The sequence below is a fragment of the Pipistrellus hanaki genome (assembly GCF_964339955.1).
Source record: "Pipistrellus hanaki genome assembly, chromosome: 3".
Lineage (NCBI taxonomy): Eukaryota > Metazoa > Chordata > Mammalia > Chiroptera > Vespertilionidae > Pipistrellus > Pipistrellus hanaki.
In genome coordinates, this window is record NC_140505.1 from 111,247,088 (window position 1) to 111,269,505 (window position 22,418).

At 39.1% G+C, this 22,418-nt stretch overlaps 1 long non-coding RNA gene and 2 pseudogenes across 3 annotated transcripts; 2 read left to right on the top strand and 1 right to left on the bottom strand.

Moving 5' to 3' along the window:
• Positions 1-320: 320 nt before the first annotated feature.
• Positions 321-1,560, bottom strand: LOC311620524. Its single transcript, XR_014794706.1, has 2 exons — positions 1,499-1,560; positions 321-1,456 (listed from the first exon to the last, which is right to left on the bottom strand). It is a non-coding gene; the product is annotated as an uncharacterized lncRNA (long non-coding RNA).
• Positions 1,561-11,014: 9,454 nt separating this feature from the next.
• On the top strand, positions 11,015-12,049 carry LOC311620522 (Parkinson disease protein 7 homolog; annotated as a pseudogene). Its single transcript has 2 exons — positions 11,015-11,211; positions 11,458-12,049. The product of its transcript is annotated as a Parkinson disease protein 7 homolog (transcript).
• A 947-nt stretch (positions 12,050-12,996) lies between these two features.
• LOC311619697 (keratin, type I cytoskeletal 18-like) lies at positions 12,997-14,728 on the top strand (annotated as a pseudogene). Its single transcript has 2 exons — positions 12,997-13,012; positions 13,691-14,728. The product of its transcript is annotated as a keratin, type I cytoskeletal 18-like (transcript).
• The last annotated feature ends 7,690 nt before the right edge of the window (positions 14,729-22,418 follow it).

Below are 22,418 nucleotides of genomic sequence, written 5' to 3' on the forward strand. Positions count from 1 at the left end.
GTGCAAAGGTAGTGATGCTGGCAATTCAGATGTACCCCAGAGAAGCTGCAAACTGCTTCTTTTAAGTGGAAAGATGAGTAAAGTACAATAAGTATTTTGAAAGAGGGAGACAACATTTACATAACTTTTACTGCAGCACATTGTTATGATCTATTAGTTCTGTTAATCTCTTACTGAGCCGAATTTATAAATTAAACTTCGTCATAGGTATGTATGTATGTATGTATGTATAGGAGAAAACAATACATACAGGGTTTGGTACTAACCATGGTTTCGGGCTTGATGTTAGGAAGTACCTAAGACTGTGCACTTTGCAATCATTTTGTTTCATATGCTGTTCATATCTATTTTGAGTGTTGACTTGTTTCCTTTTTTTTTTAGATGCCTTCTAGATGTCCTCTAACTCCATTTTTTATCTGAGGAAAAATAGTATTTTCTTTTTCTTCCACTACTTTCTTCCCTCTTTTCTTCCTTTCCAGTCCCAAGCACTTACACATTCTTTTCCCCTGATCACAGGGAACCAGAGAGCTGATTACTGGCAAACTGTCGAACCTTTCTGAGTGGTGAATGGCCAAAAGATGCTAAATGTGAAACAGTAATTCGGTAAAGCTCTCGGGAGCCTAGTGCTAAGAACTTCTCAAAGGGGACAACTTAGTGGGAAAAATGGAAAATAAACACATACAATGTAAGATTTAGGCTGTATATATAAGGTAATTTGGGGGCAGAATGGTATTTTGTTTGGTGTTTTCTCCATTGTAAGGCCTTACTAACGGAGAAAAGTAAAATTGTTCTCCTGCACATAAACTTAGGAGGTTGGATATCCAAAAGAATACCTGGGTCTAGGCTAGAAGAACTTGAGTGACTGAAATGAAGAATTAAAAACCAATGTTCCACGATGATAAGATCATCAAAATACTCTTCTATTGTAAGATATCTTGATGTTCAGCAAAAAACAAAAGCAAATGCAAAACAACTGGTAGAAAGTTGTGGGTTCATTTTGTCTGACTGCCGGTTTCCCAAACTGGCTGCTGAATGAGGCTATTTTCTGAGTCTGTACTACATAAAATACTTTAAGTTGTAAGAAGTATTTTTTGTTTTGATTTTGTTGTTTGGTTTTGCTGTTAAAATTTTGGCTTCTCAGAACCTAAGATAAGAGTTAAAGTTTTGTTGTCTTGGTTTAAAAAGACCATGATAGTGAACTAAATAAATCACTCTGAGTGAAAAGGAGATGCCAACAGGACACGGAGACCCCACCATTTTAATAACATTTTATGTTTACTTTGTAAACTCAGCTAAGATTCATTTCTGGCTGACAGTTATTTTAGAAGCCAAAGAAATAAATTTGTCTTAAGCACAATTGTTATGTTTTCGTTTCTTTTCCAGAATCCATATTTTTCCTCTTTAGTTGTCCTGGCTTTCTGGGCTCTGTGTAGTGCACACCTCCCCCCCCCCCCCCCTACACACACACACACACACACACACACACACACACACGTACAATCGTATTGTCTCAAGACAGAAATAAAGAATTTCTAGAAAATTAAAACACCATTGACATTAGGAAAAAAGAAAATCACTAAAGCTCTCACTTTTTTCTTGCCCTTCTCTAAGGGCGCACAGCCCATGGAATCCACTTGAGAGTAAATCAGTAAGTAATTGCCATCACAAGCTTTGCATTTGTTCGGTCTCCAGGTAAGGCACCACAGCAGGCATCCTCTGATCTTCCCCTCAAACAAAATAAAATGTAACCTGTTTTTGTTTCTGAAATCTCTTTCTGCATTTCTAACACCTGCATGATGACTTTCCAAAGAATACGGAGAAAATGGCTCATTCTTTGGTGATGTGTTCAGTATGTGTAATACTTTAAACAATAAAATAAAATTTTACAAAAAGTTAGGATCTGGAAAGATACTATATATGGAAGGACCTGGAAACTCTCTTGGGTTGTTTAAACTTTGTCTTAAGCTGCTGTTGAGTCAATTTTAGCAAATCCAGGTACATTTTGTCTAAATTTCTGTTCCTTTTCTTTCTTTTAAACTATGTATTCATTATCTTATTCTTTGAGCGTCAACTGATGCTCAGCTCTAATGAGAATTCAAAGGTCATGAAGATAGTCATAACCACTAGGAGTCTATAATTTAATGCACAAAAGAGCTTCACAAAATGTACCAATAAGACAATATTTTGTGTCATGATAATGGTGCAGAGTGAAATGCTTAATTTAGGGAAAGCTTCATAAGAACAGTGGCATTTAAATGAAATGTGGTGGGTTGAGGGACACTAATAGTGAAAAAGAAATGATGTCAGGATTGTAGAGCTGAAGTTCAGTGAATAGAGTATTCCAGTGTACCCAGACCTCAGGATATGTCTATAAAATAAGACCTTGTACTAAAAAAGAAAAAAATCACAGCCCGGGGGAAATGTAAATAAAAGAGTGAATAAGTACATTTTGCATTTTGAGTTATGCACAAAAGTCATTGGAACATAAAAGAAACCTTAGCTGTGGTGGTGGTAGGGGTTTTATTATAAAGTTTCATTGGGGTCAGACTCTTGAAATAGTAGTATTTCAATAGTAGTATTTTGCCCATGGAAACATGAGTTCCCCTTATGCTTCTGACTTATACGAACACACAACTTCTCTGGGACTTTCTAAAGAAATTTTACGTCATGATTCTCTGTTCTCTAAATTGAAAGTGTAAGAATTACAACTTCTCTTTTTTTTTTATCACCAATTTCTCTTAGTTTTTCCTCTTATTATTCTTACTGGTATTTATCACTTTTCTTTCCTTAGTAAAGCTACATTCACTTCTCTCTCAGCGTGGTTCTTGTAGGAAGCACCAGTACTGTTTTACATTTCGGAGTACACTCCCAGGCCAGCTTCCCCAGTATCCCACCAGTTTCATTAAACAAAACCCTACTTGTTATAAAAGCATGGCCAGACCCTTGATTTCTGTACGATAGTAGAGTAACCCAGGGCCCTAGGAGATGGTGTTTCAAATTGAAGTCAGATCGCTCAATATTTAATCTCAAATTGTTCAATCATTCTGTGCCTCAATTTCCTCCCTTATTACATGGAAATATAATACCTACCTCACATGATCATTATGAGAATTAAGTGAGATAATCCACGCGGAGAATTTAGTGCTGTGGTTAGAATGTAGTCACATTTTGATAAATATTAGCTATTACTGTAAAATTTTTAGCCAGTCAACTAGTACTTTTTTTCTAGGCCTCATGATTACAGCCTGTGATGGTTAATTTTATGTTTCAAAATTAACAAATTTAGATGACCACAGGATGCCCAGATAGCTGGTTAAACATTATTTCTGGACATGACCATGAGGGTGATTCTGGAGGAGATTGGCATTTGAATAAATGAACTGAATAAAGCAGAGAGCCTTTTCCACTGTGGATGGGCATCATCCAGTCCATTGAGAACCTAAAGTAGAACAAAAAGGCTGAGGAAGTTTGGATTCTTGTTCTGTTAGAGCTGAGACATCAATCTCTTCTGCTTTCGGCGTGCCTGGTTCTCAGACCATCACACTTGGACTGGAATCTACACCAGGGTCTCCTTGGCTCTCAGGTCTTCCAGCTACACAGAGGCTTTCTTGGATCTCCAGCTTGCAAACAGCCCATCATGGGATTTCTCAGCCTTCATAAGGGCATGAGCCAATTCCTCATAGTAAATATCTTTGTAATATATCCTATTGGCTCCGTTTTTCTGGAGAACTTTCGTGAATGCACAATCTTTCTCATCAAAGTGTGGTTTGTAGTCAGCAACACTGGCATCATCTGGGAGCTGATTGAGAACGCAGATTCTCAGGCCATGCAAGCTTCTGCAATTTTAACAAGATCTCTGAGTTATTCAAATACGAATTAGAGCATACAATTCCCTTATTCCTCATGAAGGCATGTTCATATCACTGGTTTATCAACTGGGGAATAGCCACCTACCTCCTTGTTCCATAGACTTTGAAGATCTGCCAGTTAACTATAACAATTTCAGCAAAGACACAGAGTTAACATAGATCTAGCCCCATTTCTAATGAGGAAATACATTCTAGGGTTTTTAAGACCTAACTAATAATTTTTAGAGAAATAAGAACTGGAGTGATGGATGCCTACTTAATATACACTGCAGAGAAATAGGGGAGCTGGAGGGGAAGAGGCCTTCTAACCAGGGGCAGTATTCTTTAATCCGTTTTTACAAAAGATTAAGAAAATCAAGGGAAACATGGGGAGAGGAGTGTCTGAGAATCAAACATCTGCTGAAAAAAGTTGACTAAACAGAGGGAAGAACTAACCACTAACAAAAGGCCTTTGAGCCAAGAGCTCACACTGACCTGATTTTCTATGGAGTTAACTTCACCTTGTAAAGGTAAATGACAATTTAAAAAATTTATTTATATACTAGAGGCTCAATGCGCGAAGATTCATACAAGAATAGGCCTTCCTTCCCCTGGCTGCCGGCAGCACCTTCACTGACCAAACCCGCCTTTTCACTCCGGCCCAGAGCCACCTTTCCGCCTTCCCATGCTGCCTAGAGGTTTAGAGCAGCTGGGATGGTGCAGAATGCCTGCATTGTCACTATGGCAATGATGCAATCATCCCGCCCTGCCCCTGGCTGCTAGGTGCCTGTGTATGCAAATGAATCCACCATCTTTGTTGGGTTAATTTGCATAATCCTGATTGACTGGTGGGTGTCGCGAAGGTACGGTCAATTAGCATGTTACTCTTTTATTAGGTAAATATATATATATATATATATATTACACACAAACACACACTGAGTGGCCAGATTATTATGATCTCTGAACGCATAATAAAATGGCCACTCAGTGTGTGTGTGTGTGTATGTATGTGTGTAATAATAATAATAATATATATTATATAATTAGAGACCTGGTGCATGAATTCGTGCATGAGTGGGATGAGTGAGGTCCAGCCAGCCTGACCAGGGGGACGGGATATGGGTGGTTGGCTGGCCTGCCTGCTGGTTGAACTCCTGGTCAAGGGGACAATTTTCATATTAGCCTTTTATTATACAGGATATACACCGAGTGGCCAGATTATTGTGCATTCAGAGATCATAATAATCTGGCCACTCAGTGTGTGTGTGTGTGTATAAATTGATTTCAGAGAGAGAGAGAGATAGAAACATCATTGATGAGAGAGAATCATTGGTTGGCTGTTTCTTGCATATGCTCTGACCAGAAATTGAATTGAACTGTGACTTCCTGGCTCATAGGTCAATGCTCTACCACTGAGCCACACTGGCTTGGTGGCAAATGACAAAAATGTAAGAGGTATTTTTCTTAATGGGATTGGGTGGGATGAGGATCAATATATTTGTTGAGTGTCTATCTATAGACAGCATAACCACACCTTTAGCTATTCACAACCTATGTCCACTTTCTTTACATTCTATCCTCCTCAGTTTCTTAAATGTCCAGAATGCCAGCCTGAGTCCCAAGCAACAATTCAAAGGGACATGATGGTAATCCATGAATGCTGTTGGACAAATATCTGAACCAGATGAAATTGTGCCTCATAAAAGTTGAATAAGAAGCAGGAAAAAGGAGCTTCCATAGAAATCATTAAAAAATAATGGAAAAGGAATGTGACATGTAAAAGCAAGATGGCACATAAAACACTTTAGAATAATAATTACTTCAGGAAATAAAATAGACTAAAATTTCTCTGTCCTCTCAAAGGAATTACCATCTTTGTGAATGAAAAGTTGAGCAGCTTAAGAAATAAATTAAAAGGGAAAATGTGATCAGTTTTGAAATGAAAACTGCTTGAGAAGCTGAGAGGAAACAGAATCAACATTGAAAAAAAAAACACCAAAAAAACCATACAGATATGAAGAGCAGGCATGTGAAGAAACCACCCAGAAGGAAGGGGAAAAATACAAGGCAATGAAATAAATTAACAAGGAGGTCATGGATATGGAGACCCAACAAGGGATGAATTGTGTACTGTAAGATGAAAAACTAGAATGAGCTGGGGGTAAAAAATGCATCAACATCTTAAAAAGATGCTGTTTTTCAAAACAAAGCAATAGAAGAGGAATGCATGAAGATTTTTAATATTTATGTAAAGCTTAAAAAACAAGCATTTCTATATGTATGTATAATGTGAAAATATAAAGCAATGGATGAGAATGATAAACACCTAATTAAAGAGACTGACTACCATTGGGGAATGGAATCTAAAATGCATACACAGTGAGCTTCAATTATGTTGATTATGTTTATTTTTATTTTATTTTATTTTTTTAGGTAACTTTGTGGGTTTTCATTATTATTTAGAGCTCTATGTTTTGTGCTGGTGAGGGTGTGGGAGAATAGGCCTTCTCATACCTAATAGATGAGAGTGAGTGTTCTATTAAGTTATTTATATAGTTTAGTGAACATTTTTTAAACTTTACTTTTCTGTTACAGCTAACATACAATATTATATTAGTTTTAAGTGTACAACATAGTAATTAGACATTTTAGTGGGCATTTTTAAAATTCATATTAAGGAATTCCTTAACTCAGGAATTTGTTTTTCTATTATGTCCTAAAATTTTGTATTATAAAATATTTAATACACACAACAAGGTCAAAAATAAATTTTTAAAATTCTAATTGTAGCTATATTAATTTTATGTTCTTATTTGGACAGATTAACATTTTAATGACATTAAGACTGTCTATCTAGGAAAATTATGTCTTTACATTCATTTACATCTTTTTAATATATTTTTTGCATGTTCTTTTCATGTGAAATATATTTCTAGATCACTTATACTCTGTATATCTACTGTATATAGGATAATTATATCAGTTCATTTATAACTCCATAATATTAATATACTAGTAAAGAAAACTATTAAGCCCAACTGGCCTGGCCCAGTGATTGAGTGTTGACTTATGAACTAGGAGGTCATGATTAGATTTCCAGTCAGGGCATATGCCCAGGTTGTGGGCTCAATCCACCAGGTGTAGGGCATGCAGGATGCAGCCAATCAATAATTCTCTCTCATCATTGATGTTTCTCTCTCCCTCTCTCTCTATCCCTTCCTCTCTGAAATCAATAAAAACATATATACAAAAAAAAACCTATTAGTTTGTCTATAGTTTTCTTATATTTTGATGCCTTTCCAAATTTTCCCATTAGTTTTAATCAGAATTTTATTATTTAAAAATTTATAGATATAATATTTCCCCTTGAATTGTTGCTATAATAATTACAGTTTTAGAAATGTATCTATATGATCATGTTATATTATTCCTTAAATGCCTAGATGTATTTAATATGCTAATATTTTATTGAGAACATTTACTTTTATAAGTGAACTGGAGGCCCCATGCATGAAATTTGTGCATCGGGAGGAGGAGTGTCCCTCAGTCCAGCCTGCACCCTCTCCTATCTGGGACCCCTCAAGGGATGTCTGACTGCCAGTTTAAGCCAGTTGGACAACCATCTTACAATCCAGGACTTCTGGCTCCCAACTGCTTGCATGCCTGCCTTCCTAACTGCCCCTAACCACTTCTGCCTACAAGCCTGATCACCTCCTAACCACTTCCCTGACAGCCTGATTGATGTCTAACTGCTCCCCTGCAGGCCTGGTCACCCCTAACTGCTCCCCCCCCCCCCATTTCAGGGCTCGTCTCTCCAAACTGCCCTCACCTGCAGGCCTGGTCCCCTGCAACTGCCCTACCCTGCAGGGCTGGTCTCCCCCAACTGCTCTCCCCTGCAGACTTGTGTTCCCTTCCCACAACTGCCCTTCCCTGAAGGCCTGGTCACCCCTAACTTCCCTCCTCTGCCAGCCTGGTCACCCATAACTGCCCTCCCCTGCAGGCTTGATCACCTCAACTGCCCTACCTTGCAGGCCTGGTCCCTCCCAACTGCCCTCCTCTGCTGGCCATCTTATGGTGGCCATCTTGTGTCCACATGGGGACAGCCATCTTGTATTAGAATGATGGTCAATTTGCATATTATTCTTTTATTAGATAGGATTTTTTAAAATGTAGTTGGGGTATTCTTGTGCTAGTTTAGTAGACCATCTTGGTAGATTTTAATCATTTTGGGGGGGTCAGGTATACTTTGAAAAAGATAGATAAAATAGGAATTAACAAATATACCTTTAACATTTAATCTATTTGAGCCTGAGTTCAGAAAGCAAAAATTCAGATAGAGATACCAAAGTATCTGATCATATTTGGTTGTTAAAGTTTGGATGCTGAGTAGTTAGAGTTTCACAACCAAAGGATCTGTTAAAACGTTCTGATTATATTCAATTCCTAAACTGTATACTGAGAGTTGAGATAGTGAGAAATACTCCCTGAACTTTGATTTGTTATTTTGAAGTTTAAACTTTGTGGTAAAACTGATTGGGCCTAGGCCCTTTCTAATGACAGGTCCTTCATGATACATTAGTTCCTTCTTTGGTGAAGAAGAGGGGAAGAATATTATTGTTTTTACATTGTCTTTTTTTATTTTTATTTTTGCATTCTATATATCCTTATTTGTACGTGTTTGATCCATCAAATTCTATTGTAATACAAAATTCCCCACAATGACTTGTGATTTTGATCGTCATTATATCTATCTTTGTCAGAGTTTTGCCTTTATAGCTTTTACTGCTATCAGTTTTGGTGTATGGACTTTCATTAATTATACTTGTAGATCTCATAATATACCTCTTTCCCCTGCTTAATGGTCTTGATTTTGAATTGTTATCTGATTTTGATTCTGCCATTTCTGCTTTCTGTTTGCACACATTTGCCTGGTATAATTCTCCACATGCCTGTGTTTTCAAACCTCCTTTGTCATTCTGCTTTAGGTGTGTTACCTGACTATAGCACTGGGATGATATATCTGCTAGATTAACTGGGGTTGGAAATAATGTGCACAGGCTTCAAAAATAAAGGGGAATGCATTTGCAGGATAGGTTTAGTTTCAATAGCTGATTTGCATAGCTGTTTTCAGTGCTGCTGTTTGGTTTCTCTCAGTTTTTTCAGTTCTGTGTTCCTTTCTGTGTTGAGTTGCTTCTCTCAGGGAAGCAAAATGGCCACAGAGGATCAAGGCCGGCCTATTGTTTATACTTTACAGTCCAGGAAAAGAAAGAGTGCCTCTTCTGAAAACCTTGAAAATTCTTTAATCACCTGCAAACTCTAAAAAAAAATAAATAAATAAAAATAACTGTGACCAAGTGGTGTGCCCTACCCATCAGGGCCTGTCTTATTCATTCTTGAACCAATTGCTTTGGTGAGATTGGTATTATGCTAAATGGTGAGTTTGAATGAATTAAGGTTCAGACCTAAAAGTGAAGTTTGAAATTCATTCCCACCCAAGCTAATGTACCATTATTTAAGATAACAATAATGAGTAAGGAATATAGATATTATGAAGAAATTAGCACAATTCTCATTATAGAAAAATAATATAGTTCTTTATCTTTAAAAGCTAAGTGGATCAACTGATAAAACATACCAGAAATAATAAGTAAGGTTACAGTTACAATATTAAGATGCCTCTAGCTAAAGAAACTCAATATTGTAACATTGTCTATTTGCTTTAAAATACTCTCCAACATTTATGTGATCTTAATCAAAGTCATACAGAGATTTCTTTTCTGGGGAAATATTGGGGAAAGGAGGTATTCTCATTTGAGACAAAGGATTTTAAAGTCCATCTCAGAAGATTAATTTTGCTATATTACCCAGGAAATAATAACAAAAAAGTTGGTACAATGGGCCTGTATGGAAGAAGAAAGCCTTTTCTCGCCAGTTATAGAAACATAACATAAAGTTACAGTAAATTTAAGAAAATGGGCATTAGTGCAAAAATAAGAAAAAAAATAGTAAAACAGAATAGAAAATACAGAAAAAGAGCAAAATAATATACTGGTGACTTTGCACTTTAATGGAAAGTGTCTATGTTTATAAAATCCAAGAGAATAAATAAATTATTCAACATATAGCTAGTCAATAATTAGTTATTTGGGGGGAAAATATAGAGCCAAATCCTTATCTCATAGTTCATACAAAAATTAATACCAGCTACTACCATGTTTCTCCAAAAATAAGACATCCTCCGAAAATAAGACCTAGCGCATGGAAAGATAAGACATCCCCTGAAAATAAGACCTAGTGCAACTTTGGGAGAAAAAATTAATATAAGACACTGTCTTATTTTCTGGGAAACAGGGTAGTAGTATAAGTTGAAGTAGAGCAGGCCTTTTTATGAATGATGGGGGGGGAAAAAACAATCAAGAACTGTAACTAAATAAACATTTTAAATTTATGTATGTGAAAACATATTAGTAAACAATCATTTTCATTCTGTTAAGAAAATGACAAAATCTGGGTAAAATTTCACCACTGAAGTCCCTACAGAGCCAAGATTCAAAAAAAGAAGGAAATCCAGAGAACAGAGCTTTGCATTTGGGACTGCTTTTCCCCTGGGGGCATTTGTTCACAAGTTTTAGGTTGGGATTCCAAACTGTAAGGCCATTTAGAGGCCCAAGGCATGAAATTCTTGTAAGAGGCTGGGCCCTTGCAGCCCCCTGCTGCTTCCTCCACAAGGTCCATAGATGGGTCCTTCTGCTGCTCAGTCTAATTAGCATATTAGTTCTTTATTATATAGGATGCTCCATAAGTAAGTGTGGTACTAAAATAGATCTTCCCCAAAGGGACTGAAGCCCAGTTACCGATCATAACATTTAATCATTGAACTGGGATAATCCAGGATTGCGGCTGTCCTGAGCCACCTGTCAGAAGCAAACAAAAATCCTCTTTGAAGGAAGGTTACATTCTAGTCTCAAATGATAGCTTACCACTTCTCATGCACAATACCTGACACTGAGTGAAAGATAACCAGACATATAAGAAGTCAAGACTGCTCGCTTGCAAGTGTCCCAGGTGCGTGAGTCCAGTTTAGTTAGCCCCGACTGGTTCAGTTATGCGGGTGCAGAGGTGCTGCGGCCCGGGAGGCGGAGACATGACTGCAGGAGGGGAGGCGAGGTTCAGTCTTTTAAAATACAGCATAAACATGGCTTCAGAAAGAGCTCTGGTCATCCTGGCTAAAGGAGCAGAAGAGCTAGAGCCTGTTATCCCTGTAGATGCCATGAGATGAGCTGGAATTAAGGTCACGGTTTCGGGTTTGGCTGGAAAGGACCTGTACAGTGCAGCCGGGATGTTGTCATCCGCCTCCCGGGCCGCAGCACCTCTGCACCCGCATAACTGAACCAGTAAGGGCTAAACTGGACTCAGCACCTGGGACACTTGCAAGCGAGCAGTCTTGACTTCTTATATGTCTGGTTATCTTTCACTCAGTGTCAGGTACTGTGCATGAGAAGTGGTAAGCTATCATTTGAGACTAGAATGTAACCTTCCTTCAAAGAGGATTTTTGTTTGCTTCTGACAGGTGGCTCAGGACAGCCGCAATCCTGGATTATCCCAGTTCCGGATGGCAGCCTGGAAGATGCAGAAAAGAGGGACCTTATGATGCAGTGGCTCTGCCGGGAGGTAATCTGCCCAGCATCCATGCCAGTCTGCTGCTGCGAAGGCCATCCTGAAGGAGCACCTGGCAGGAAGCGCCTCGTCCTGAACACTTGTGCAGGTTCCACGGTTCTGTTGGTCATGAAATAGCTTTGGGAACCAAAACACTCACTGGCTAAAGAAAAAATGATGAATGAAATCGTGAAGCTACTCAGAGAATCGCGTGGAGAAGGATGGCCTGATCTCAGGACTGGCGGCCGGGACCAGCTTCTGGTTCGCCCTGTGATTGTGGAGCGCAGAGCTGCAAGGAGGTGCCCAGCAGGTGAAGGCCCCGCTGGTGCTGAGAGATGAGCCGCAGCCTGGGAGGGTTAGGGGCTGTTTTCCCTGATCTCTCCCTGTGTTTCTGCTGCTGTGCTGGGAAACTGAGGCACTGCCCCTGGGAAGTGGGGTGCGAGGCCTCCTCACATTGCCTCCCACACCTGTGTCCCTACATTTTTGAACCTCGCAAGAAATCAAGAGTTTATTGGAAAATTAAAAAAAAAAAAAAAAGCAAACAGTATAAGGAACTCATCAGGTATCTTAAAAATGAAGTTTTTGACACATGGATGGACTTCAAATTACATATGAAAAATGTAGCTGAGATAAGACAACTTTAACAGATAACAGTATACCATAAAAAGATATAAAATGGACATTCTAGAACAAATAAGTATATGACTAAAATCAGGAACCCAGTGGACAGATTTATCATGAGGCTAGAAACTTTGAAGAGAGAATTAGTGACTGGAAGGTAAATATAAAAATAATATATACAGAATGAAGCACAAAAAGATGAAAAGATTGAAACATATGCAGAGGAAACAATGTGAGAGACAGGGAATAATTGAGAAGCTCTAAACTGGTATATTAATAGAGTCCCCCCAAAAAGAAGAGAAATGATATTTGAAGTTACAATAAATGATATTTTCTTTAAAAAAAAAATCTGTGAACACAAGCAGGATAAATACAAAGAAAACCACACAAAGGAATATAAATATTATAAAGAAATAAAAAGCTGAAACTGGTTTGGCTCAGTGAATAGATCGTCAGGCCTGCAGACTGAAAGGTCCCAGGTTTGATTCCAGTCAAGGGCATGTACCTTGGTTGTGGGCACATCCCCAGTGGGGGGGTGTGCAAGAGGCAGCTGATCGATGATTCTCTTTCATCAATATTTCTAACTCTGTCCCTCTCTCTTCTTCTCTGTAAAAAAATCAATAAAATATATATTTTTAAAAAGAAATAAATATTATAAAGACACACTGTCAGAGAAAGCATTATGTAACCAGCTAGAGAAAAAGAGAAAACTTAGACCATCAAAGCAGCAACAAGGAAATTTAGCTGACTTCTCTGCAGGAAAAAAAAAGAAAAAAGAAAAAGCCTGAAGACAAAGAAATAATATATTAAAAATGCTGGGAAAACACCTGCAAAAGGTTTCTATAAGCTGAATAATTATTTTTCAAAAATGAGCTTGAAAAAAGGTATTCTCCAGTAAATGCAGGAAAGTTTTGCACCCACATACCCGTACAGGAGAAAATACTTTCCATCTGTATGACCATGGGAGAAAATTATCCTACATGGAAATTCAAAGGCACAGGACAGGTTTAAAAATACCAAATAAAGTAATTATTCAATTTTGATATAAACCTATAATGTTATGTTGTGGGGCTAACATATTACAAATGAGTTAAGGGGATACATTAATGGAAAGATAAAATGAAATTAAAAAAGGATAAAAGCAGTTAAAGGGTTCTAAGGTTTTTACATTGTCTGAGAAGAGGCTATATTTATTTGTCTTAGACTACAAGAAGTCATCTTTGCATATTGTGATCTTTAGGGTAAGAAATAACAATAAGAGAATGTATAGCTACCAAGTTAATAGCAGGAGGAAATGGAATTATACAAAATAACTAAACCAACCAAAGAAAAGATATACTAGTAACTTGAGTCAAGGGCCTGGCACTCACCGCTGCTTTAACCTGAGTCTGTGCTTCTCACCTTCCTCCCTGAAGAACTTGAGCTTCAGCATCCCCTCCAGCCTCTCCACAAACTACCAGACCCTGGGCTCTGTGCGGTATAGCCAGCCACCGGGCCTGCTGGCCAGCAACTCAACCAGTGTCTATGCAGGTGCCGGACGCTTTGGCTCCCCGATCTCCAAGCCCCACTCCACCAGTGTGGGGGTGGCTGGGGGTGTGGGGGTGGCTGGGGGTCCGGGGCCTGGCTAGGGGGATGACCAGGGGTCTAACGGGTATAATAGGGAGCATCTAGAGTGAGAAGGAGACTATGCAATGCCTGAAGACCACCTGGCTTCCTACCTGGAGGGGGCGAGAAGCCCAGAGGCTGGTAATCAGAGACTGGAGAGTGAAATCCAAGAACACCTGAAGAAGAAGGAGGGATCCAGGTCAGAGGCTGGGGCCATTATTTCAAGACCATCGAGGACCCAACAGCTCAGATCTTTGCAACTTCTGTGGACAATGCCCACATCATTCTACAGACTGACAATGGCCAATTGCTGCTGATGACTTCAGAGTCAAGTGTGAGACTGAGCTGGCCATGCACCAGCCTGTAGAGAGCAACACCAATGGGCTCCCAAAGGTCCCTGATAACACCAATGTCACTCAGTTACAGCTGGAGACAGAGATCGAGGCTCTCAAGGAGCAGCTGCTCTTTATGAAGAATCACAAGGAGGAAGTAAATGGTCTGTAAAATCAAACTGCCAACTCTGTATTGACTGTGGTGTTAGATACCCCCGAATCTCAGGACATCAGCAAAATCATGCAGATATATGGGCCCAGGATGACGAGCTGGCTGGGAAGAACCCAGAGGAGCTAGACAAGTATTGGTCCCAGTAGATTGAGGAGAGCATCACAGTGGTCTCCTCGCAGACCGCTGAGATAGGAGCTGCTGAGATGATACTCCCGGAGCTGAGACATAGGGTCCTGTCCTTGGATATCGGCCAGGACTAGATGAGAAATCTGAGAGACAGTTTGGAGAACAGCCTGAGGAGGTGGAGATGTGCTATGCCATGCAGTGGAACAGCCTGCCTCACTACTTAGGGGGGGCAAATGGGCTGGTTAATGTGGAGCACGGGAGATTTGCAAAACTAGTGAAAGATAATATATGTTTGGAAAGATGGGGCATGTTTAGAGGAAACCTGTAATTTATTTACAGTGGATAATATATGTCATTGATTTAGTCATGACCATAATTAATGAATGTTGGTATATCCGTATTTAATGGTTGTGAAAAATAAGAATTTAAAACTTGTCCTTATCAACTCCACTAACAACCTTTAGATTATTGAAATAAGTCTGTTTTTTTATTTACTATATGTTATTTTTTTCTTTTTTGAGTTCTTTCTTTCCATTTATTTACTTATTTATTTATTTGTTTTTTGTTGGGGTGACATTAGTTCACAAAATTACACATGTTTCAAGTGCATAGCTCGATAAAAGATCATGCTAAAAGTATTAAAAATTCCTTAACCAACCTCAAATAGGTGATTAGGGAACTGGGCCCTGCAGGAATTGCCTGAGTTCAAATTCTGCTGTCACATTTTGCATCCAATTATTTCTAGCTGAATGACTATGGGAAAAGACTCTTAATGTCTCTGTGCCTCTGTTTTGTTTTTAATCTGTAAAATAGGAATAATAGGAGAACATAACTAATAGGCTTGTTCTGAGAATTACATGAGTCAATAGTCATAAAATCTGAGAATAGAGACTGGAGCATAGTAAGAGCTCAATAAATGACTGTCATTTTTATTGTTATAATTATGACTTTTACTTGGGAAATTGTTTTATGCTTATCCTTAGGTCTAAGAACACCAAGTGAACAGCCTTTATCTCCAGCCTTGCTCTGTCCTCAACTCTGAATCAGGAACTTAGTCATATCTCATGGGTCTCATCTTTCATGCTTGAAATATATTTGCTGAAATCTGGCAAACAGTGAAGAAGTCCATCCTATGTGTAGGCTTTCTGCTTGGCACTGGGGACAGTGTCCATAGACATAGGCTGTTACCTTGAAAGAACTTACAGACCTGCAAACAAAGAATTTCCATGCAGTGGGATATGGCTAATAGGAAGAAGAATGTATCTCAGCAGTAGGATGAAAAAATATTCTTTGCAAGTAGAGATGAGGGATACAGTAGTCTCCTCACCCTCTTATCCTCAGGAGATAAGTTCCAAAACCACCATTAGATGCCTAAAACTGAGGATAGTCCCAAACCCTATATACAGTATGTGTGTGTGTGTGTGTATATATATGTGTATATATATATATATATGTATATATATATATTTTTTTTTTCCTCCCCTATACATACTTTTACTTAAAGGAAGCACTTGATGTCTTCTCTTTGGGATATCCAAATTGCTAGCACCACTATTCATGTACTTTGGGGCCATTAACTAAAATAAGAGTTACTTGGATAAAAGCACTGGAATACTGTGACAGTTAATCTGATAACCCAGACAGCCACTAAATGACTAATGGTGGATGTGGTGGGGTGGGGGTGGTGGTGGAGAACATATATAGCATGGAGAAGCTCTGGTCTAAGAACAAAGGGATGATTCACATCCTGGATTGGATGGCATGAGATTTTTGTTTTTGGACTGAAGTTGAATGTGGGTAACTGAAACTGTGGACAGCAAAGCTGAGGATAAGAAGGGGTTACTGTATTTTCTGGCCAGGTGAGAATTGGAAGGCTTTATAGTGGATTTGGAAGGAGAGGATAGTCTAGGCATAAAGAACAGCATGCACACAGAGGCAGAAAGGCGTGAAAGCACAAGGCATGCTTGGGGAATGGCTCATTGCCCTTTGTGTTGGGGACATCAGATGGCTAGAACGGGAATCAGCATTTGTAAAGGCTGGAGCAACAGGCCAGAACTGGGTTGTGACTGCTTTTCCATGAAATTTAGAATTTTTCAGAATTATTTTAAAGGCAAATATTTTACAGCAAACCTTCAAATAACATCATAGTTAAGGTAGAGTTTGTTGGACTTTTGAGTTTGAGTATGAGTGTTTCCTAAGTAGTCAAGTATTGAGAATTTAGGTTTAGAAACAGAATTATTCTTTCTTAAACTAAGTTATATTTTGACCAACTAAATGTCAACTTGTAATTGCTGAACCATATATGGTTGTGCAAGCTATGATGATAAAAACAAGATAAAAATAAAAGCACAAGTAGTAATAATACCATCTAACATTTATTGACAGTGTTTTATGTGCCAGACACGGTTATGACTCTTTAGCCCATTAGCATATCTAATTCTCACAAGACCTCTTTGAGGCAGATACTATTACTATGATCTCAGAAAATATTTTTCTAAACCAGTAAAACCATGACACCAATGGTAATGGTAGGTTGTTATTTTCTTTATGTTGTGGACCCCAAGAAGAAAAATTCATTTGATGTAAACCCCAGGGAAGAATGTATCTGCTGTGATGGACTCCCCATTGTCTTAAATTAGGTGAAATCAATGGAGCAGCCACATTTTATGAACACTGACAGTCTAGCAGCTGACAGGGCTCCTCACATTCTGTTTATCCCAGGAAGAACTTCAGACTGAACTCTTGGCTTCCTAAGCAATACTTGACTCCTTTACACTGCCTCAGCCACCTGTTCTAGAGGGTTCCTGGTATCCCCTTTCCACCAGTGGACCAAGGCCTGCCCCATCCAATCAGAACTGCTCCATAACAACCAATCAGGATGCATAATCCTGACCAGCCAGGACTGTGCAGTTCAGAAGAGTATGGATTTGGATATTTCTTTACATGAAATGGACCTAATCAGGAACTGTGTCAGGAACTTTCTAGCTATAAAAAGTGCCCTTCCCTTTGTGTAGGCAGAAGTAATTTAGGTTGCTAACCCAACCTGCGTCTCCTGGGTTGCATTTGCTGAAATAAATGTTTATTATTCTTTATTACAGTCTAAAATTAATTTTGGTTTACAATGTGTACACCAGGCCTCATCAACCTTTTATTTCCCTTGTATGCCCATCTTTTCTCTAGTTTTATGAGATAGGATAGATGGAGGGAGAAGAAACAGGGAAGGTCTTTAGAAAATTATTATTCCTGGCTAATTACAGTTTGAATTTTATTTATCTTTGTAAAACTGACTTAGAGTGAAAAATAAACACAATTCTATCAATAAGGATATTATTATAACTTGGTGATTTTGACTAGGTTGAGACTGGTAGGTGCCGAGCTAGATATTCCAGAAGATATACTGGGTTTCAAACAGGGTGAGTTTTGTCTTCTGTATCTGCCTGGCAAGCCAGACCAAAGTAAGCACTACAATATTATATCATTCCCCTTTCCACTCACCACCTTTGCACCAAATCAAGTACCAACTCAAGATAGCCACTAACTTAGGAACATTTACCTGTTTGTGGGAAAAATAGAATGAACATTTGGGACTCTCACAATACTATCAGGAAAATGTCAATGGACATCCACTTAAAATTACTTAATTCTACTGGGAAATTGTGATGGAATAGTCAATTTAGAAATTTAAATCCTGGGCATAGATTCAGAAATTTGTAAAAACCCTTGCAGAAGTCAGTATTTAGTTAAAGTTCTTTTTAATCCCTAGCAACTGTGGTTTAAGATTTTCACAAAATGAGAGGAAAGAAATTATGTGTAATTTTCTCATCTGAGCTAGTCTCCTTTTGCCTACTGCTTTCCAAATTTCAGCTACTTAGCATGTTGGCCAAATCCTGGCGTGAACGTCACTTTCCAGCAATCTGAATGGGAAACCACAGTGCTTTCAAAAGATGCACTGACAAATCCAGACTAATCAGGGGAAGCACAAGACAGATTACATTTTACCTAAGGTGAAATTTAAGACATGCCACAAGCAATTGATTCTCTTTCTAGGATAATTTACGGACAAAGGCTTACTTGACTTTTTAAACACAATAGCAGATCACTATTTTAACATATAGAGTCAGAATAATGAGACCTTTTAGGTTATTCTGACCAATACTTTTCTTTTTGCCACCATTGTGCTGTCTCCTCTATGTCAGCATCTGTCACTCGGTTACAATTCTTAGTTTGTATGCCTTTCGCCACTATGTGTGTTCCTCCACCATAGGAATCTCTTCTTTACTCTTGTTAAAAGTATGTCAGTATTTGCCACAATGCCCGGTCTAGGACAGGCAGTCAACCAATGCTGTGGAATGTGTGAATGAATAAATGTGTGCATGCTGTGGCAAAAGCAATAGTTAGAGGTCCTGAACTCTATTGAAGCTCTGTCATTAAGTTAGTTTGAACAGTTAGTTGATTTAATGTTTCTTCACCAACAGATGATCTTGAAAATTTTCTTCCAGAAAACTTTTATTTCTATAGCAAGTGATTTACAGCATTTTATAAAATGTGAAGTGTCAAACATATATAATGAATAAGTAGTTCAAATTTTGATATATGACTACCCCATGTTTGGGAAATCTGACTATCGTGTCCCCTCCCCTACTCCCCCTCACTTTGCCAAAGATTTCAATTCCTTTCCTTTCTGGCTCATTTTGTTTTTCCCCACTGATTCTTAGAGGAAGAAAAGAAGTGAGGAAAACTGTCATTGTATTAAGAATACTGATAGTCAGAGAACTTTGTTCTTCCTTTTTTTTTTTTTTTTGTTTAAATTTTTTATTGACTTTATTGGGGTAACATTGGCTAATAAAATTATATAGGTTCCAGGTGTCAATCCCATAATATATCATCTGTATATTGTACCGTGTGTTCACCCAGCTGGGGGCTTCATTTCTCTGAGCTCGATTTTCATGACAGCCTAAAAAAACAAGCTAGCCCATAGCTAGTGTTATAATTCTACTGTAATTTATAACAGTGAAGAGAAAAACAGTTGGAGAAGATTGATCAAGTTGGATTTTTCAAACCACAAGTTGGTTATTGGGGAATATCGACTTGTTTTTAAAATCATCTACATTCTTACAAATAGGTGACAATTGCCCCAGAAATTTTCCATGCTTTTGAAAAACTTGCATAATGGCTTGTGTGGCAATTGCAAAATCAACTCAGAGAAGGAAATTTCAAAATGTGTCCTCCAATTTTTAGGTTTTTCCTCCTGCAGAGATGGAAGGAGGGATTCGGGATGTTTGTGGAAGCTAGGAAAAGGGGGGTGGGGGGTGTTTGTGTAATGAGTGGAAAAATCATCCAAGAGTTTATAAACAGTTGCAATGCACTGAGGCAACCACATTTGAGACTGTGGGGGGAAAAAAACACCCATAAATCCATCATTTGCCCTCATTTCAGCCGAGAAGGAGATAGTCCATTTTATGTTTTGGTCTTCTGTGTTTCAAAGATTGATGTCAAAATAAAAACAATAAGACACTCATGGTATTTTCTTCCTTAATTTGCCAATTGAAGATCAGCTACCCAGAAAGCAGGGTTCTGAGAGCACTACAGATGAGCTTTTTCAGAGCCTTTCTATTAGCTGCCATTTCAGAAAAGTTTTTCTCTTTATTGCAAGAGAACATTGAAAGACTCAGTGAGACGTTTGGTATCAGAAATCAGCTTTGAAGTTTCTGATTTGGGGGAAAATTGGTGGTCTACGATTGAAAATCAGAGGCCTGAGATATTCCCCCCCCCCTGAAATTATCAAAAGCAAGTCGATACAGAAGATAATAAACTGATATAAGAGAGCCTCATTCAGGGATTGCAAAGCCAGCTACTTAAAGTTCCCCTAGAAACATTAAGCTTGAAAAAGAGAAGCCCTTTAAATCCTTGTCCCTTCCGTGTGTGTGTGTGTGTGTGTGTGTGTGTGTGTGTGGTGTGTGTGTGTGTGTGTGTGTGTGTGTGTGTGTGTTTGCTAAGTAATTGGAGCAAACAAAAAGACAAATAAAGCACCCTTTCCCAATTCTGGATATTCTCCCCTCAGGCAATCTCATGTGGAACCTTCCCTTTTGCAGGTTCAGAGCAGCTTGGCCTGTGTAAGACAATAGATATGCAAGATAACAACAGGGCAGTTGCTCTGAGGCCTTGGCCTTTATCTGGATTAACTGTTACACCCGTGAGCAAAACAGGGCGGCAGGGTTTTTCCATCACTGGCCTTCGCTGTTCCTGGGTGCCAGATGGCATTATATCCATGAAAAAAAAAAAAAAAATGCTGCGGGTTATAATGTTGACCAGGCGTTGTTACTTCCACTTGATCACACTGTTTGGGGCTCTCTTTGATGTACAAAACACTTCTAAGATAATGAAATGCCTTGGCAGCTGGCTAATGGCTGGGAAAGTGCAAACCCTGCACTGAACTCTTCCACCAGACTATTCAATGGCAAGGTAATGTCAGGCCCACGCTGGAGAGGGAGCAGAGTGGCTAGTTGCCAGGCAGGCCCGGACTCCTGGACAAGCGGCTGTGGAGGAGCTGGTATTTTTCTCTCTTCAATAGAAGAGGTCTGTGCCTGCCACAAATGAGAAATAAATCCACCGAGGCCAAGCCCAGGCTTATTTTTTTTTTATTTTTACCAGCTGCTGGAATTTGCATAAGAGCCTGTGCACACAGGTAAACAAAGACAGCCGACCCATGCAGACCTGAGAACTGTTAGTTTTTGTTTGTCTACAAAGTAGGGCCTCATCTTTATGCAAAAAAGAAAAAAAAAAGTTCTATGAATTAAATTTGACGTTGCTGCTTGCTAATCTTTTCACTGGCCTGATTTGCCAGGAAAAATAGAGCATGCATAATTGGATAGGAGGCATGTTCTCACCCCTCTCTCCCTTGATGCTACAGGCCAACTCCGAGGAGGTACACCCTGGGTACCAGCCCCTCCTGGACGTCTTCCTGTGCCCCTGTGCCTTCTGTCCCCACAATCCTGCTCCAATCCCAGCTGAATCATGGCCACCAAACATTCTCTCACTCCCCGGGCCCTCGCAGAAGCAGAAATCCTCCATTGAAAATGCCTCGGGATTCTCTGCTCTTATCTCAGTGGTTAGAATGTAAACCTGAAACAGAAACTCTGCTTTTAGACCGAGGTCAGGAAACTACCTGCCAGCGCATGGACCTGATCCAGTCCAGTACCAGCTTTTGTACAGCCAACAAAGCTAAGGAGAGTTTTTTCATTGTTTAGTAATTGAAAGAAATCAAAAGGATAATTTTCTGCAGCACAGGATAATTCTATAAAGCTCAAATGTCAATGTCTGAAAGTGGAGTTTCATCGCCACATCCATCCATTTGTGTATTGTCTATGGCTATAGTGCAAAACTACAACTGGGGCCGAAGCCAGTTTGGCTCAGTGGATAGAGCATCGGCCTGCAGACTGAAGGGTCCTAGGTTCGATTCTGGTCAAGGGCATGTACCTAGGTTGCGGGGTCATCCCCAGTGGGGGGTGTGCAAGAGGCAGCTGGTTGATGTATCTCTCTCATCGACATTTCTAACTCTCTGTCCCTCTCAATTCCTCTCTGTGTAAAATCAATAAAATATATTAAAAAACAAACAAACAAAAGAAAACTACAGCTGGGATTTGAGTAGTTGCTTCAGAGACTTCAGGATAGCCTGCAAAGCCTAAAATATTTGCTGTCCGGTCCTTTATAGAGAAAGCCTGATCCTGCCTGAAGTTTTTGGCAGAATTACAGAGCGGATGCTTAATGCACGTTTCTGACGATTTCCAAAGCCTGAGCATGTTCTGCTGGGTGAAAAGTTCTCCACAATTCCAGTATTCCCTTTGCCGTTATCTGAAAAAGTTGTCAGTGCTATTTGAGAGACTTTCCTTCCTTTTTTAGCTTAAAATGAAGCCAGTTTTTAACGTTCTTGCTAATGCTTCCTTTCTGGGTTGTGTCTCTCCAACAGTCAATGCCTGTGCTGGCCTTTAAACAAACACTTCAGGTTTGAAATGCCCCACTGGTGTCTGTTCAGCTTGAGTGGAAACCGAAGGAGGA